Source organism: Hippopotamus amphibius, chromosome 6 (genome assembly GCF_030028045.1).
Source record: "Hippopotamus amphibius kiboko isolate mHipAmp2 chromosome 6, mHipAmp2.hap2, whole genome shotgun sequence".
Classification (NCBI taxonomy): domain Eukaryota; kingdom Metazoa; phylum Chordata; class Mammalia; order Artiodactyla; family Hippopotamidae; genus Hippopotamus; species Hippopotamus amphibius.
The window spans coordinates 66,987,618-67,005,136 of NC_080191.1; the positions used below are offsets into that span (position 1 = coordinate 66,987,618).

At 34.5% G+C, this 17,519-nt stretch overlaps 1 pseudogene; it reads right to left on the bottom strand.

Annotated features, from left to right (window-relative positions):
* Positions 1-9,301: 9,301 nt before the first annotated feature.
* On the bottom strand, positions 9,302-16,470 carry LOC130854911 (HIG1 domain family member 1A, mitochondrial-like; annotated as a pseudogene).
* Between the last annotated feature and the right edge of the window lie 1,049 nt (positions 16,471-17,519).

The following is a 17,519-nucleotide window of genomic DNA, read 5'->3' on the forward strand; positions in this document are numbered from 1 at the left end:
CTGTGATTAATCAGGACAATTTTATTCATTTCAAAAATGAAAATCATACAGTGACAAGATCAGCGAAAACTTTAAGCATTATTACCACACAATGAATCATCATAGCACATCCAACCTTAAAACAGCTTCAGAATTTTAAGAACCTAAGTTACTTCCTTGAGATCAAAGAGCAAATTCAATTCTATCTGTTACTGTAACTCAGAATCTAAATGTTCTTGTTATCATGTCAAACGTAAGCCACATATTTTGGAGTGTATTTTATGGATTTTGTGTGTGTGTGGTGGGGGCAGGAGGCCTGCAATTTGGCTCAAAATTGCATGAATCAGTCTCTTATGGAACTGCAGTTGAATGTATAGGCCCTTCATCCATGCAGAGAAAACCAGCCCCTGTGCCACTGTGAGGTATTTTGTCACTTAACAACCTACAGTAGAAGTCAACAAGAAAGTAAATTTTTCACGTCTTTTTTTTTCTTTTAAGTATTTCACAGAGATCTACAAACCATTATTTTGTAAATATATCCTTTGGCATATAACCAATATGTTTCTCTTCTTTCTCTAACTCCAGTAACTTCTGTCTTTCTACAAGGACAGCATGTTACCAGTGCTTTTGGGGGGCTATATTTTATCTATATGACACTTTGTGGTGCAGATAATTTTCTATCAGTCTTTCCTCCAAGTGATTTAGGGCAAAATAAGGGGTGTACACAGTATGAATTTTAACACCTTCATTACAAAGGGAATAGAAATGAACACAAAAGCCTGCAAATTTTTTAAATAAGAAATTGAATTTATCTCCAAGTAAAGAAAGGAAGTTAAAGTTGTCAACCCAGTATCTTAAAAGTAATGCAAAAGCAATGATAATCTAAGACAACATTTGTAACTGTTTTTTTTTCTGTCAACTTTTAGTTTTGGAAGGAAATTGTTGGAGAGGGCACACGATTCTGTAAAATGAAGCAGTACCTCCCTAAAAGGGCTATTGTGAGGATTCAGTGAGATTATATTTCTAAAGCACATATCTTGACACGAGGAAAACACAGGATACACAGCAGCTGAGAGAAGTAATAGCAGCAGTAGTCAGAAGATCAGAATCTCAGTGTCATTTTTTTCACCTACTATTGGCCTTGAGCATGTCATGTAACATGTCTGATCCTTATAGATAGAAAAAAATTATAATCCCTACTCTGCAGACCTTCCTCGCCTTGTTATGAAATCAAATGAGAAAAAAAATCACACCCCATGGAAAAATCACTTCTAAGGAATCTCTGGAATATAATTATTCAGATCATGTTTAAATATTGGAACAATTAGTAACTCACTACTTACAGTTCCAGCCAACTCAAGGCAGGCAGGGACACACACACCCACAGACATCAAAGCATTTGTGATTTTCTTATCCATCTTCCTACTGATATTTCCTTTTTTGTCAGTAACCCAGGACCTATCTTACTGGATGGTCAATGGTAGCTAGAGTTAGATAAAAGGACATGGGGATGCATCCCAAAGTCTTTCATTCTTCTCTGAGTCCATTCACAGACTACAATGTATATAGTCAACACACAACTAAAGATGAAGTACATGAGAGTTAAAGGGAAGAGACATCTGTGAGCCATTACTGTCTTCCAAGTCTTGTCTTGACTTTATAGACAGAATATCTGGGGGATTTTGAGTCAGGAAATAATTGATGTCCCATTAAAATTTCTAATTTTTTGGTTATTACATTCTAGCTGACCCTAACGAAAATAATTTACTTTCTCTTTCTGGTATGTGCACCTTTTGTTAAAGTTGAATGCACAATAGTAGTATAAAATTAGATAATCAGATAGGTTATAAAGCTATAGAGAGACAGAAAGACAGAACAAAGAGATAAGAGTTGCAAATGCTTTTAGAGTCTGCTAATATTGATGCATCTCTAAAAGTTAGTTAAAACATCAGGAAACTGAGAAATTAGACCAACTCTTCATTTTCTTTGAAGTCTAAATCGCCTATTGATCTCCGAATTGGTTTATAGGTTTAAAAGGAGACACACACAGATTAAGACTGTGACAGTCGAATAATTCTTCTTCTATGCTCCATTGTGGAGCTGTTTACGCATGAAAGTCAGTGTTGCTCTTCACCTTAAACATAAATAATTACACTCTATAAGATAAGCAAGATGTGCACACCAGTATACTGTACTGTGTTATTAAACAGCCACTTTAACATTGTACTATTTGACAGCTATACAGCATAATTACACGCTAGATGAGAACATTCATTTTACAAAGTCTATATATAAAATTTTAAGTATTTTAAAAAACATCAAACATTTTAAAATAATGCCCAAGTCAAACTAAAAACTGCAAATAGCAATGAAACCATGACAAGGCTGATCATACACACAAGGCTAAAATGATGATTGTGCCTGTGAATTAACATCTCTACAAGACTAAACTTAGACCGACATCTACATTGATCTGATCCAAAAGTGTTCCTAGCATCAGACTGGTGTGTGATAGACAATCATGAAAGAATCTAAGACATTTCAGACAAAACATGAAAGGATCATTACTAAATATATCTGCTTTATTATTCAGACTCAAGCAAGATATTAATGGAATTCACAATTGAACTAAAAGTGAAACAAATTGGAAAGTTTAATTGATGTTGAAGTTAGACAGAGTTGACCAAGAATTTTGAAAGAAATTTTAAAAGCATCATCCTCAAGTAAAGACACACGTATTTGGTTTGAGGAAACCCCAGTATGCTCTCCAGTAAAGCCTGTCCCCACATAGAACCTTGTTCAGAAAATGGCATTGACTAGAATTGAAATGTGGCTCATGAATAAAACATTTTGGAATACAGAAAATTAGAACCAACCTATTTTGCTTTTCAGCTAACCTGGTTGGTGAGTAACAGCCTCAGATTAAAACACAAAAATGTAGCTTTCAATATAAAATGGTACATATTTTTAACAACAAAGTTATTGTGGAATGAATGAAAACAATTTCAATAGTCAAATTCACCAAAATTATACGACTTTTCCATTTGAATAAGTTAGATATGTTCAAATAATTAATTTTAAAACTGCCTGAAAGGAAAAAAAAGTTGGGTTTAACAATCCAAATGCTACTATCTCTTTTTTCAAATCAGGAAGGTATCACTCTTTTCCATCTGCAGCTGGGGACCTAAGCAGTATATCACCACATATATTAGACGTAAACACATGACAGAATCCTGCATATGAAGGAGGCCTGAGAGTTCCTTACCGTGGCCTGAGGAACAGTTCAGCAGGCTACAGAGAGCACATTATCCAAGAAAGGTGACTGCACGACCTCAGTTATCATTAGAGCATTTTCCTACTCTAGCCCTGATCAGAAGCCTTTGTTGTACCTGATCTTCCTAACACCTGGGCCTATTCTCCCTCACTGAAAAAGTCCAATGACAGGCAAAAGTCAGTAGTAGAACTGGGGAGATTTCGAAATATATGACCAAGCTTTCCATTCTCTCTGGGCTCCACCTAAATTAATAAGGTAATATTTGACTTTCAGAGTCAAAAATTAATAGAGAAACTTTTATCTCTAGGAGAAGCATGAAAAAGTTGTCCTTCGATTTATAACATTTGTTACTGGCCAGCTGTATATCAGGGTTGGTGGCATATTTGTTGGGAGAAATGGAATATTGTAATTAGTAGAATGAAAGCATGAAATGATATAACTTTTAAAGAAAGTTAAATCAATCAAGTGCAAGATTAAAGTTCCATGTTAATAAGATACTACACTGTATTGCATTTATAAGCACCCAACCTTTCCTCCCATAGTGTACACACATACACACACACACATATATCCATGTGTGTGTTGGAAAAGAAGGAAGGAAGATAAATTGAGGTTTTGGGGAAACAAAACAGATAACCCATAAAAATTAAAAATCTAAAGCATTCTATGGAATTCATATCTTATGTAGTGGGGAGTAGCATATATTTCATAGAAGAGGGCTCAGTGACTGAAAAACTAAATTCAAAGGCAGGTGAGAAGGTGAAAGAACAGGGATTAGAAAAATTAGAATTTGAATCTTGTCAATGTAACCAAGTTCCCTTTATACTAAATTAGGTCCTCTTTGGAAGGTATTATTTCAAGTTAATAAGGACACATTTTCAAGTTATCACCTCCCTTTATTTAAATAAAGTGATGCCCTCTAGTGGCTGCCTTTAAAACAGCATTAAATTAAATTCACAAGGTCATCTTTGCTCCAAACAGTGAACACCAAAAAGTCTATTTGGAGACAGTGGGACAAGAATTATTGAATGATAAGAATTTAATACACCACCCCATTTAAAGAAATAGTGTTATCTGGAGGGAAGAACATTGGTGTGAAGGCTTAGTCCTTGCCCTGATCTGTCACTGACCCGTACTGTGTACATTCTTACCATAAAATTTGAGAAATAACTATTTGGATTGACAATAAGTAAGATCCATGAGACTTTTATTCAAAAATCCATTGTCTATATTTTCTCACTAACCAACCTTCAATGCTCTTGCCAGTCCTCCTATCTCTTATCAATAATGAATCTAATACCCTCTTTTCAGTCCTTTCCACTTTCTTTCTGGAACATTTGATCATATTAACAATTCTTACATTTTATAGCCTCTCCCCCAATAAACTCTGGTGTTTTCTCTTGTGTTTCTCCCTTCAGACCAAAACTAAATAGCCCACTTTTTCCTTTGTGTACCCGAAGCACTTCCATCTCCGAATATCCAAAGTCTGCATGTCACTCAGGACAAACTCTAATGTCATCTTCTTCATGAGGCTTTCATTGCCCCTACTAGGCAGCACTTTCTCCATTCATTGGAACTTCCATAGCACTCTATACATGCCTCTTTTAGAATATTTACTATCTAGATCATCATTATTTTTCCAATCGACCTTAGCACAGTGTTTCCCATACAGTAATGAAATACAAACCTGAAGAATTAATGATAGAATGCAACTATTTGGTTAAAATATTATACTATATTTTGACCTCTTGGAGTTTCCAGTCCAAGTTTCCAAAACGTCTCTGGTGTGGGATATTGATGCCAGAAAATTTTTCAGTGTTTCATATTTTGGTTTGTATTTAATGTTGTCTGGTTCTTTACTTTTCTGTTTCACTTTCTTTCTTTGTGGCAATTTTCAAATTCACTAGTTTCATGAATAGGAAAGCCTCGGTATAGAATGGGAATCCAAAAATATGCCTCATGAGAATTCTTCTTTGGGGGTGAGACAGGAAGAGGGTTTTTTTTTTCCAACTTTATTGAGATTGACGTATCATGTCAGTTTAAGGTGTACAATGTAATGAGTCGATATGTGTGTATACACTGAGAATGATTACCTCGATAAGGTTAGCTAGCACATCCATTGCTCATAGTTACCTTTTTTTCTGTGGTGAGAACTTTTAATACCTACTCTCCTAGCAACTTTCAAGTATACACTACAGTTGTTAACTACAGTCACCATGCTGTATATTAGATCGTCCAGGACTTATTTATCTTATAACTGGAAGTTTGTGCCCTTTGACCAGATTTACCCATCTCCCCCATGCTCCTGCCCCTGGCAATCATCAATCTACTCTGTTTCTGTGAGTTTGTTTTTTTAGATTCCACAAATACGTGAGATCATACAGTATTTGTTGTTCTCTGTCTGACTTATTTCACTTAGCATAATGTCCTCAAGTTTCAATCCATGTTGTCACAAATGGCTTTTGTATGGCTGAATCATATTTTTATATACATATATAACTCACATTTTCTTTATCCAATCATCCATCAATGGATACTTAGGATGTTTCCATGTCTTGACTACTGTATATAATGCTGCAATAAACATGGGAGTGAGACATTTCTTTGAGACAGTGATTTCATTTCCTTCAGATACATCCCCAGATGTGGGATTTTTGGATTATATGGTAGTTTTATTTTTAATTTTTTTGTAGAACCTCCTACTGTCTTCCATAGTGGCTGCACCAATTTACAACACCAACAGTGTATGAAGTTCCCCTTTTCTTCACATCCTTGTTATCTTTTGTCTTTTTGGTAATAGTCATTCTAACAGGTGTGAAATATCTCATTGTTGTTTTGATTCACATTTCCCTTACAACTAGTGATTTTGAGTACATTTTCATGTAACTATGGGTCATTTGCATATGTTCTTTGGAAAAATGTCTGTTCAGGTCCTTTACCCATTTTTCAATCAGATTATTTGTGTTTTTGCTATTGAGTTATATGAGTTCCTTATATATTTTGATATTAACCCTTTATCAGATGTATGATTTGCAAATATTTTTCTCCCATTCCATAGGTTACCTTTCCATTTTGTTGGTTTTTTTCTTTTTTGCTGTGCAGAAGCTTTTTAGTTTGATATAGTCTGACCTATCGATTTTTTTTGTTTGTTTGTGCTTTTGGTGTCATATCCAAGAAGTCAATCCCAAGACTGATGTCAAGGAGCTTTTTTACCTATGTTTTCTCCTAGGAGTTTTAGTTTCAGGACTTATGTTTAAGTCTTTATCCATTTCAAGTTCATTTTAATGAGCAATATAAGATAGGGATCCAAATTCATTTTTCTATATGTTGTTATCTAATTTCCCCAACACCACTTATTGAATAAGAGATTATCCTTTCCCCATAGAGTTCTGGCTCTCTTGTAAAATACTAGTTGACCATTTAATGCAAGGGGTTATTTCAGAGCTCTCAATTCTGTTCCATTAGTCTATGTGTCTGTTTTTATTCTAGCATCATACTGTTTTGTTTATTATAGCTTTGCAGTATAGTTTGAAATCAGGAAGTATAACGCCTCCAGTTTTATTCTTCTTTCTCAAGATTGTTTTGGCTACTCAGTGTCATTTGTGGTTCCCTGCAAATTTTAGGATTTTTTTTTTCTGTAAAACTGCCACTGGGATTTTGAAAGGGATTGAATTGATTCTATAGATGGCTTTGGATAGTATGGACATTTTAACAATATTAATTCCTCTGATCTGTGAACACAATATATCTTTCCATTTCTTTGTGTCTTCTTCAATTTCTTTTATCAGTTTCTTCTAATTTTAAGTCCACAGATCTCTGATCTCCTTGGTTAAATTTATTCCTAAGTATTCTATTTTTCTTGATAATATTGTGAATGGATTGAATGGATTGTTTTCTTTTTTAATTTCTCTTTCAGATAGTTTGTTGTTAGTGTATAGAAATGCAATTGAATTTTGTATGTTTATTTTGTATGCTGCAACTTTTCTGAATTTGTTTAATAGTTCTAACAATTTTTGGTTGTATCTGTAGAGTTTTCTGTAAATAGTATCATGTCATCTGCAAACAGTTACAGTTCCACTTCTTCCTTTCCAATTTGGATGCCTTTTATTTCTTTTTCTTGTCTAATTGTTGTGGCTAGGACTTCCAATACTATGCTGAACAAAAGTGGTAAGGGTGGATATCCTTGTCTTGTTCCTGTTCCTAAAGGAAGAGCTTTCAAACTTTCACCATTGAGTATAATGTTGACTGTGGGTTTGTCAGATATGGTCTTTTTTATGTTGAAGTATGTTCCCTCTATACCCACTTTGCTAATATTTTAATTATAAATGGATGTTAAGTTTTGTCAAAAGCTTTTTCTGCATCTATTGAGATAATAATATAGTTCTATCTTTCATTCTATTTATGCGATGTATCATATTTATTGTTTGCATGTGTTGAACCATGTTTGCATATCAGGGATGCATATCACTTGATCATGGTGTATGATCCTTATAATATTCTATTGAATTCAGTTTGCTAGTATTTTACACCTTTATTCATCAGGGATACTAGTCTGTAGCTTTATTTTCTTGTAGTTTCCTTACCTGGCCTTGGTATCAGTGTAAAGGTGGCCTCAGAAAAGGAGTTTGGGAATGTTCCATCCTCTCCTATTTTTTGAAAAACTTTGAGGTGGCCTGGGATTAATTCTTCTATAAGTGTTTGGTAGAATTCACTAGTAAAGTTATAAGGCCCTGGACTTTTCTGTGTTGGAAGGCTTTTGATTACTGATTAAACATCCTTATTCATTATTGATCTGTTCAGATTTTACATTTCTTTGTGATTTAGTATTGATATTTTTATGTTTCTAGATATTTATTCATTTCTTCTAGTTTGTCCAATTTGTTGACATATAACTGTGCATAGCAGTTTCTTATGATCTTTTGTATTTCTTTGGTATTAGCTGTAACGTCTTCTTTGTTTATAATTTCATTTATACTTTTACTCCCCCCACCCATTTTAGGTTATTGATGTTACAATTTACATTTTTATATTGTGTATCCAACAACAAATTATTGTATAGTTATTTCATACATTTAGTTTGAACTTGTGTGTGTTCATTTACTTTAGTAACACTACATTTACCATGTTATCACCATGAAACATAAATTTAGGTTAGACAAGAGAATTTCACAAGTACAACAAAGCATTCTGTAGTATACCAAAGTTTGTATAATGTCTGACCAAACCAGCTTGCTTATAAATCACTTCCATTATAGGCAATTTATTTAGTTTAACATTTATGATTCTTATAGAGAAAATAAACATAAACATACTGGACACATTTAAAAAGTGTTTTCACTTACTTTTGCATTAGCACTTAAAATATATATTTCTATTTCAAAATGGCATTAAAAAATTATTCTAATACAACAGCAGCAAAATATAATTCTGCAATTACAAAAGAGCTAAACACGGATCTACAATTAAGTTATTCTCATGTTTACAACTATGATTCTGAAATAAATACTACTTCAAAGCAGCTCTGTTACCAGCTTTTTAGGTTTGGTTTAAAACACACACACACATTACCGGGAGGTTTATACTATTGTATTCCATGTACTGTTCTGAAAGTGTTCCTCAAGAATCAACCAGCCCTTAAAACAGTACTTAGTCCACAAGTCAGCCAGAAAGAGTTAAATTAACGGGGATAAATAGGATTCCTACATGACATCAAAAGCATAAGATATTCTGCAGCAATTGGGAGCATTTTCAGGATTAGCATGTTGTCCTATTTAGAACTAATCTTGTAAGAAGGTGGACATTGTACAACTATCAAGTGCATTTAAAATGACATGTTTCTTTTGCGCTAATCCAGCTCTTTTGAACAACCTAGCTACTGAACTAGTCACCAGTAACTTGGGCACCAGGCAAATCAAGGAAGCCAATATTCAAATTACCATGTCATTGTCTGACCCAAACAACTTATCTTCAACATAAACATATAACCTCAATATGAGATGTCTAACTAAAGCAAGCGCCACCAACAAGACCAAGACAACATCTCCTCTTCTAAGGTTTAGGTTTTGCCCAGAATTCTCAATACATGGAATAGTCCATACCAGGAGTCACTGCTCCCACAACAAAGCCTTGGGCTGCCATGCACATGTGGATCAAGTGAACAGACATTTTATTATTCCCCCTGTTCTTTAATTTTTATAATCCATATGCAATATTGCTGCAAAACCTGCCATTCCAATGGGGACAAATGTTGCCTCTCTAGCATTTTGGATAAGTTTAGATCCCTGATCGTCATCATATGAAGAAAGAGAAACATCTGCGTTGCTTGACACAGTGATTGAAGAATCTTCAGACAACAACTAGACATCTCAGGCTCCAGCCGGCTTCTCTAGTTTTGAACTTTTAAACTAGAATTGTAAGTGATTATGCACAACCATTACAATACTAGAGAATATGAATTTGACTGTAAATTTATCTTTATTGGTGAGTTTTACACATTCATATGTGTATGTGGGCAGGGCTGCAGATTGTACTCTGCAATCACTCCTGGTCAAGTGGGCTCTCAGGCTTACGCTTCCTGACCAGATGGTGCCACTGGCTTCACTGCATGTTCAGGTGCGGCTGCACACTGTGTTCTGAAGTTGGGCAAGGCCATGAGCTGGGTTTTGCAATTTTGTAGGCTGTTGGTTGGGTTCTATTGTTGGGAGAGGTCAGTGGCCCAGATCTCTGGTCAGCAAGACTTCCTGCTATACCCCGCAGTTGGGTAGGCCTAAAGAATATGGTCTATGGTTAGATTGGAATGCTATCTGGGATCACTGGTCAGGTGGGACTGCAGGTTATGCTCCACAATTGGGTATGGTCATTCACCGGGCTCCCTTCCTGGGCCAGGCCATAGGCTATGCTCAGCAATCAGGCAGGGCCTTAGGCTGGGCTATGCTGCTGGGCAGAGTGGTAGGCTGGGTTCCATGATGGTAAGACTATACGCTGGGTTCTAAGATTGCTTAGGGTCACTGTTCAGGCTCCCTGGTTACGTGCAGCCAGAAGCTATGCTTATCAGTTGGAGAGCATTTCTGACTTGGCTCCCTGCCCAGAGATGTGCTCCTCAGCTGCCAGGCGTCTTGCCCAGGTTTCTCAGAGGGGCAAGACTGAAGGCTACACTCAACAGTTGAGACTAGGAATCAATTACAGAAGAAAACTGAGAAAACACAAACATGTGAAGACTAAGCAACATGCCACTGAACAACCAATGAATCAATAAGGAAATTAATAAATCAATAAAGAAATTAAAAAATACCTTGAGACAAATGAAAATAAAAACACGATGATACAAAATTTATTGGAAGCAGTAAAAGCAATTCTAAGAGGGAAATTTATACTGACATAAGCCTGACTCAGGAAATGAGAAAAATCTCAATCTAACTTTACATCTAAAGGGACTAGAAAAAGAAGAAATAAAACCCAAAGTTAGTAAAAAGAAGAAAATCATAGTGATCAGAGAAGAAATAATTGAAGTAGGGCCTAAAAAAAATAGAAAACATCAATGAAATTAAGAGCTGATTCTTTGAAAAGCTAAACAAAATTGATAAACCTTATTTAGATGATCAGGGAAAAAATAGATAGGTCCCAAATAAATAAAATCAGAAATGAAAATGAAAAGGAGAACTTAAAACTGACACCACAGACATACAAAGGATCATAAGAAATTACTACAGATAATTATATACCAATAAAATGTACAACCTAGAAGAAATAGATAAATTTCTAGAAATGTACAATCTCCTAAGACTAAATCAGGAAGAAAAATATGCACAAGCCCATTAACAGTAGGGAAGTTAAATCAGTAATTAAAAATCTGCCAACAACCAAAAGTCCAGGACCAAATGGCTTCATAGGTGAGTTCTGCCATACCTTTTCTTTTTCAATAGCACCTATCCTTCTCAAACTATTCCAAAAACTTGGAGAAGAAGGAACACTCCAAATCCATTATATGAGGCTAGCATAATCCTGATATCAAAACCAGATAATGACAACACACAAAAAAAGAAAATTATAGGCCAATATCACTGATGAACAAAGATGTAAAATTCTCCATTCAAATTCAACAATACATTAAAAAGATTATACATCATGATCAAGTGAGGTTTAGCCCAGGGATGCAATGTTTTTCTGCATCTTTTGAGATTTATGTATCTATCAAAATTCAACATCCATTTATGATAAAAAAAAAAAAACTCTCAACAGAGTGGATATAGACAGAACATACTTCAACATAATAAAGGCCATATGTAACAAATCTATACCAATATCATCCTCAACAGTGAAAAGCTGAAAGCATTCAGGAAAAAGACAAGGATGCTCACTCTTACCACTTTTATTCAACATGGTACTAGAAGTCCTAGCCACAGCAATCAGACAAGAAAAAGAAATAAAAGTAATCCAAATTAAAAAGGAAGAAATCAACCTGCTTGCAGATAGCATGATACTATATATACAAAATCCTAAAGACACCACCAAAAACCTATTAAAACTAATAATACATTCAGTAAAGTTGAAGGCTATAAATTAATATACAGAAATCTGATGCACTTCTAACACTAATAATGAACTATCAGAAAGAGAATTTAAGAAATCAATCCCATCTATAATTGCAGCAAAAAGAATAAAATACTTAGGCATAAATTTAACCAAGGTTGTAAAACACTTGTACTTGGAAAACTATAAGACACTGATGAAAGAAACTAAAGATGACACAAACCAATGGAAAGTTGTACTATGCTCATGGATTAGAAGAATTAATATTGTTAAAATGACCATACTACCCAAGGAAATCTACAGATTTAGTGCAATTCTTATCAAAATCAAAATGGCATTTTTTCACATAACTAGAAGAAAGAATTCTAAAATTTGTATGTAACCACAAAAGACCCCGAATAGTCACAGAAATCTTGAGAAAGAAGAGCAAACTAGAGATATTATGCCTTTTGGTTCCAAACTATACTACAAATCTAAGTATTCAAAACAACATGGCACTGGCACAAAAACAGACATATAGATCAGTGGAACAGAATAGAGAGTCCGGAAATAAATCCACACATATATAGTCAATTAAACTATGACAAAAAAGACAAGAATATACAATGAGGAAAAGATAGCCTCTTCAATAAAAGGTATTGGGAAAACTGGACAGCTACATGGAAAATAATTTTTTCCTTCTTACACCATATACAAAAATAAACTCAAAATCTATTAAAGACTTAAATGTACAACCTGAAACCATAAAACTGCTAGAAGAAAACATAGGCAGTATGCTCTTTGACATCTGTCAACAAAAATGTTTTTTGGAACAGTCTCCTCAGGCAAGGGCAACAAAAGCAAAAAGTAAGCAAATAGAACTACATCAAACTAAAAAGCTTTTGCACAGTGAAGGAAATTATCAACAAAACAAAAAGGTGGCCTACTGAATGGGAGAAGATATTTGCAAACAACATATCTGATAAGAAGTTAATATCCAAAATATACAAATAACTCATGCAACTCAACATCAAAAGAACAAAGAACCCAATTAAAAAATGATCAGATAACTTGAATAGACATTTTTCCAAAGAAGACATACAGATGTAAAACAGACGTATGAAAAGATGCTCAACATCACTAAAATACAAATCAAAATCAAAATGAGTTACCACTTCACACCTGTCAGGATGACTATCAACAAAAAGACAACAAATAGCATGTGTTGTGAGAATGTAGAGAAAAGTTAACCTTCATGCACTGTTGTTGGGACTGTAAGTTGGTGCAGCTACTATGGAAAACACTATGGAGTTTCCCCTCAAAAATTAAAAGTAGAACTACCATATGATCCAGCAATTCCACTTTAGGGTATTTATCCAAAGAAATAATCACTAATTTGAAATATATATGGAATTTTCATTGCAACATTATTTACAATAGCCAAGATATGGAGGCAACCTAAGTGTTGATTGATAGATGAATGGATTAAGAAGATGTTATACACACACACACACACACACACACGGAATGTTACTCAGCTATTAAAAGAATGAAATCTTGTCTATTGTGACAAATAGTTGGTTCTAGAGGATATTATGCTAAGTGAAATAAGTCGGACAGAGAAAGTTAAATGCTGCATGATCTCTCCTATACATGGAATCTAGAAAATAAAATAAAAGAACAAAATGAAATGAAATTTGATTCATAGATGCAGAGAACACGCAGGTAGTCGGCAAAGGGCAGCGTTTGGGAGGAGCGAAACAGATGTAGGGGATTAAGAGGTACAACACCTCTTAATAGATATTATTAATAAAATAAATAAGTCATGAGGATGTAACATTTGGCATAAGAAATATGGTCAATAGTACTGCGATAACTTTGTATGGGGACAGATGGTTACAACACATCATAGTGATCATTTCATAATAATTGCAAATGTCAAATTATTATATCATTCACCTGAAACTAACTACGTCAACTATATTTATTTTTGTCAACTATATTTCAATATAAATTTTATTATAAATAAATAAACAACCTAATTGAGTACCCACTACATTTTAAACATTAGAGATTCAAAGATGTTTGCCCTGAAAGACCGCACTGCCTATTGAAGATTCAAATGTTAAACAAATAATCGCAGTGCAGTTCAAAAAGTACTAAACTAGGGCATATAAAATGACCAGGGAAAGAAAAATCAACTTTTATCAGGGTGGCTAAAGGATGGAAATTTTAAAAAAAAAAGGTACAGAGGAGAAAATACTTGAACCATGCTTTGAAAGATGCATAGAAATTTTCCATGCATAAAGTGTAGAGAATATCATCTCAGGCAGAGAGACCAACATCTCTATAAAATAGAATTTTGTTTTTGAAAACTATGAGGAATTTGTCTTTGAGGGGGTCAAGGAGATATTTGGTCAAAGAATCAGGCAAATTCATATCCCTAACCTTGAGTCATATTTGAAAAACCTATGAGAAACAGGATTATTGGCCAAATTAAACAGAAATTATATACCATTTGTGTTAGCACCACACAAAATGATGAAGCAAAACAGCAATGATTCCACTTCCCCCAAAAGGGAGAGTTTGAAAAATAAGATAAAATGTAACATGAAATTCAAAGAGAACTGGAAAAGTTTTAAGTGATAATTTACACTGTAGCTTCCTTTGTGTGGCAATTTTCAATTTCTCTTTTGGATAATGAATGGAGAAGTGAGTAGAAAATATGGGTACATACCAGGAAGAAAGGGAATTTTGACTTTAGAAAAAGAACATAGATTTCATGGAGAAGAAGTATTCCCAATCTGCCTGACAAACTACAAATTTCTACAGCACAAGCCTGAATACATTTGGAAGCTCAACCAACAAAATGCCTGGCACAGAGATTGGCATGGTACACAGCTAGAGATGGACAAAAAATAACATAAAAAAGATGCTTTGGAAACCACAGATAAGCTAAAGGCCGGCTGACTCCTTATAAACAGTTGGTTATTAGTGTACTAAGTATTTTATAGTTCATGATGATGACGGATTCTAGTAAAACCTGTATGGGAAAGATCTAGAAACATTAAAAATACACTTTACGTTCATAATTTCTAATTTATTGTTTGCTTCACTCACTGAATGGTTTGGTTAGATTACTGTGTCACTAAATTAAATAGAGATTTATGTTTGGGGAGCCATATTTATACTTGGATTCAAAAAAATCTTGTGAATACATTTCTAGTATTCTATATTCAAGTGTTCACTAGTAGAGGCCATATTTCCAAACAAGCAAATAGAACAAAGGAAAGACTGCAGGGTTTCACAAATAAAAGAATTTTAAATATGAAATTGTTGGATAAATTTCCCAACAAATGTAACATGCTTTACAGGAAAAGTGTGTATTTTATCCCTCTAAAATGATTTGCTTATCACTTTAAAGTGATCATGGAAGGTTTTCCAGAGTTACTTGAAAAATAAAATGTAAGAGAACATGGAACAATGAGACATACCTGGTATCTAGAAAAAAATAAAATTATAACGCAACATTTTTCCACATATAATGCCCTTGAAATTGTGATCTCTGCTTGATATTGTCTCTGCCAGAGACAAAAGTAAACAAATTTTCTATTCTTAAATATTGTCTTCACTTTTAAAAATAAAACCCACCTGACCTCGTTTGAGAACCATCCTCTCTACCCAAAACCCCCAATGTTTTCATCCAACAAAACACATATCGCTTAATCAGATCATATAGTGCTATAAACATCTGGCCTCAGATTATGATACATACTTCAAATTAAAAAGAAATAGAGGAAGTTATGTATGTATAATCAAAACCCATTGACTCACAAGCAGACTTTTTTCACTAGGCATTACCCTAACTCAGAGGAATTCATTATTCTCTTCTCAACCAAGTCCTGATGAAAACAACTTTCTTACAAAGGCAAATGGGTATTGGCAGGGGTGGGGGTTGGGGGGTGGGATTATCTGGGGAGATTTTCATCCCCACTCCACACTAAAATGTAAGCTCTTCTGCTTTTCTAGAAAGACAGTTTATCATATTTGCTTTCATTTAAGAAATTTTGTTGCTTTCTTGAAGATATTAAATTTAATTAATTCCCACTTATTCCTGGCCTCTAAGAAGGTAAGGATACCTGAAGGATTATGAAGATGAAATTAAACTGTGTTCACAAAGACTATACCAATTGATTATCAATTTTCAAAGTCCTAGAACACAATAAAATAAAAGAATAAAATACTCCTAAACCAACATAGCCTCTCATCGGTGATTTGGCAAGAACTTCAGTATCTTATTATACTTGAGGGTCATTGTTATAAGAATCATTTTTTCACTGCATACTACAGTAGATACATTAAGTACATATCAGGCTGAGTTTATATGGACTCCATAAAATATTCTGGAAGTTAGATTTTTAAATAAACCTCTGAGGCCAGCTAACTTATTTAACAGTTGATATTAATTTATTTAAAAGAAAAAAATTACATTTTGGATCTATTCTAGGTCTTGAATTCAAGATAAATGAGAATATGTTAAAATGAAAAGCTTAAAATCAAGTACTACCCTTGGAAAGATGTAAGACACATCTTGTTCAGTGTGTTATGGTGGTTGGTATGTGCTGTCAACTACCCACCTGGGTTCAGTCCTCACACCATCACTTACTAAGTGTATGGCCTTGGGCAAGGCTTTCTCTTCTCAGTGCCATGGTCGTCTGTAAATTGTGGGCAATAATAACACCCACCTCATAAAGTTGTTGTGAAGATTAAAACAATTGATATGATCCTTGATTTCTCATTTTTTATCTCCCCTTACATCCAACTCATCACAAGGTCCTGTTTGTCTTCCTCTAAACATAGCTCAGGCCCTTTCACTTCACTCAGTCTTCTCTGTGCCCCCATCATTTTCCAGATCAACTGATCTCGCTGCATCTACACTTTTCCACCTCCAGTCCATTCTCTAGTGTGATCCTTTTAACACATTTAATCATCACATCCTCCCCCCTTCTAAAACTCTTTAACAGATTCTTCTAATTGCTCTTTAAGAAAACCTAGACTTTCTAATATAGTCAGCATTGTCCAGCATGATTCATTTCCTTCTCATCCACCAACTTCATCTCTTACGTCTGCCCCTCATGTATTCACCATCCTCCTGTCCATTTCTCAGACCCAGCAAGTTCTTTCCCATTGCTGAGTCGTGGGATATGTTCTTCTCTGGGATTGTAATCCCTTCCCCCAGCCCTCCAGATGAACAACTCCTTTTCATTCCTGAAGAGTCTCTTAAATATAGCATCGCCTTATAAATAGACACTTTTCCTTACTACTCTATTTTAAACGGCCATCACGTGATTTGCTAAGCCACTACCTTCAATACCAGTTATCATAAACTTTAATTATTGTTTTGTTGTCACTGTCACCTCTCTACTTTCCCCATTCAGAATATTAACTCCTCAGGGGCAGAATATCTTCTTCACTCTTTGTCTTCAGTGGTTGGCACATGGTAAGTGCTTAACAAATAAGATTAAAGAAAAATTTTACCAGTACTTGTGACTGTTGTAAATGCTCAGTCAATGGGAGCTGCTATCCTGAGAGAAATGCTTTTATTTATAGAATGTATGTAAATTATCAGGTAAAAGAGGGGATATAAATAACTTTGGTATTGAAAGAAATTCACCAAATCAGTGAATAAAGACGATGATACTGGATAGCATTCAAATGGATTTTATCATGCAATTCTATTCTTTGAGATCCTAGGAAG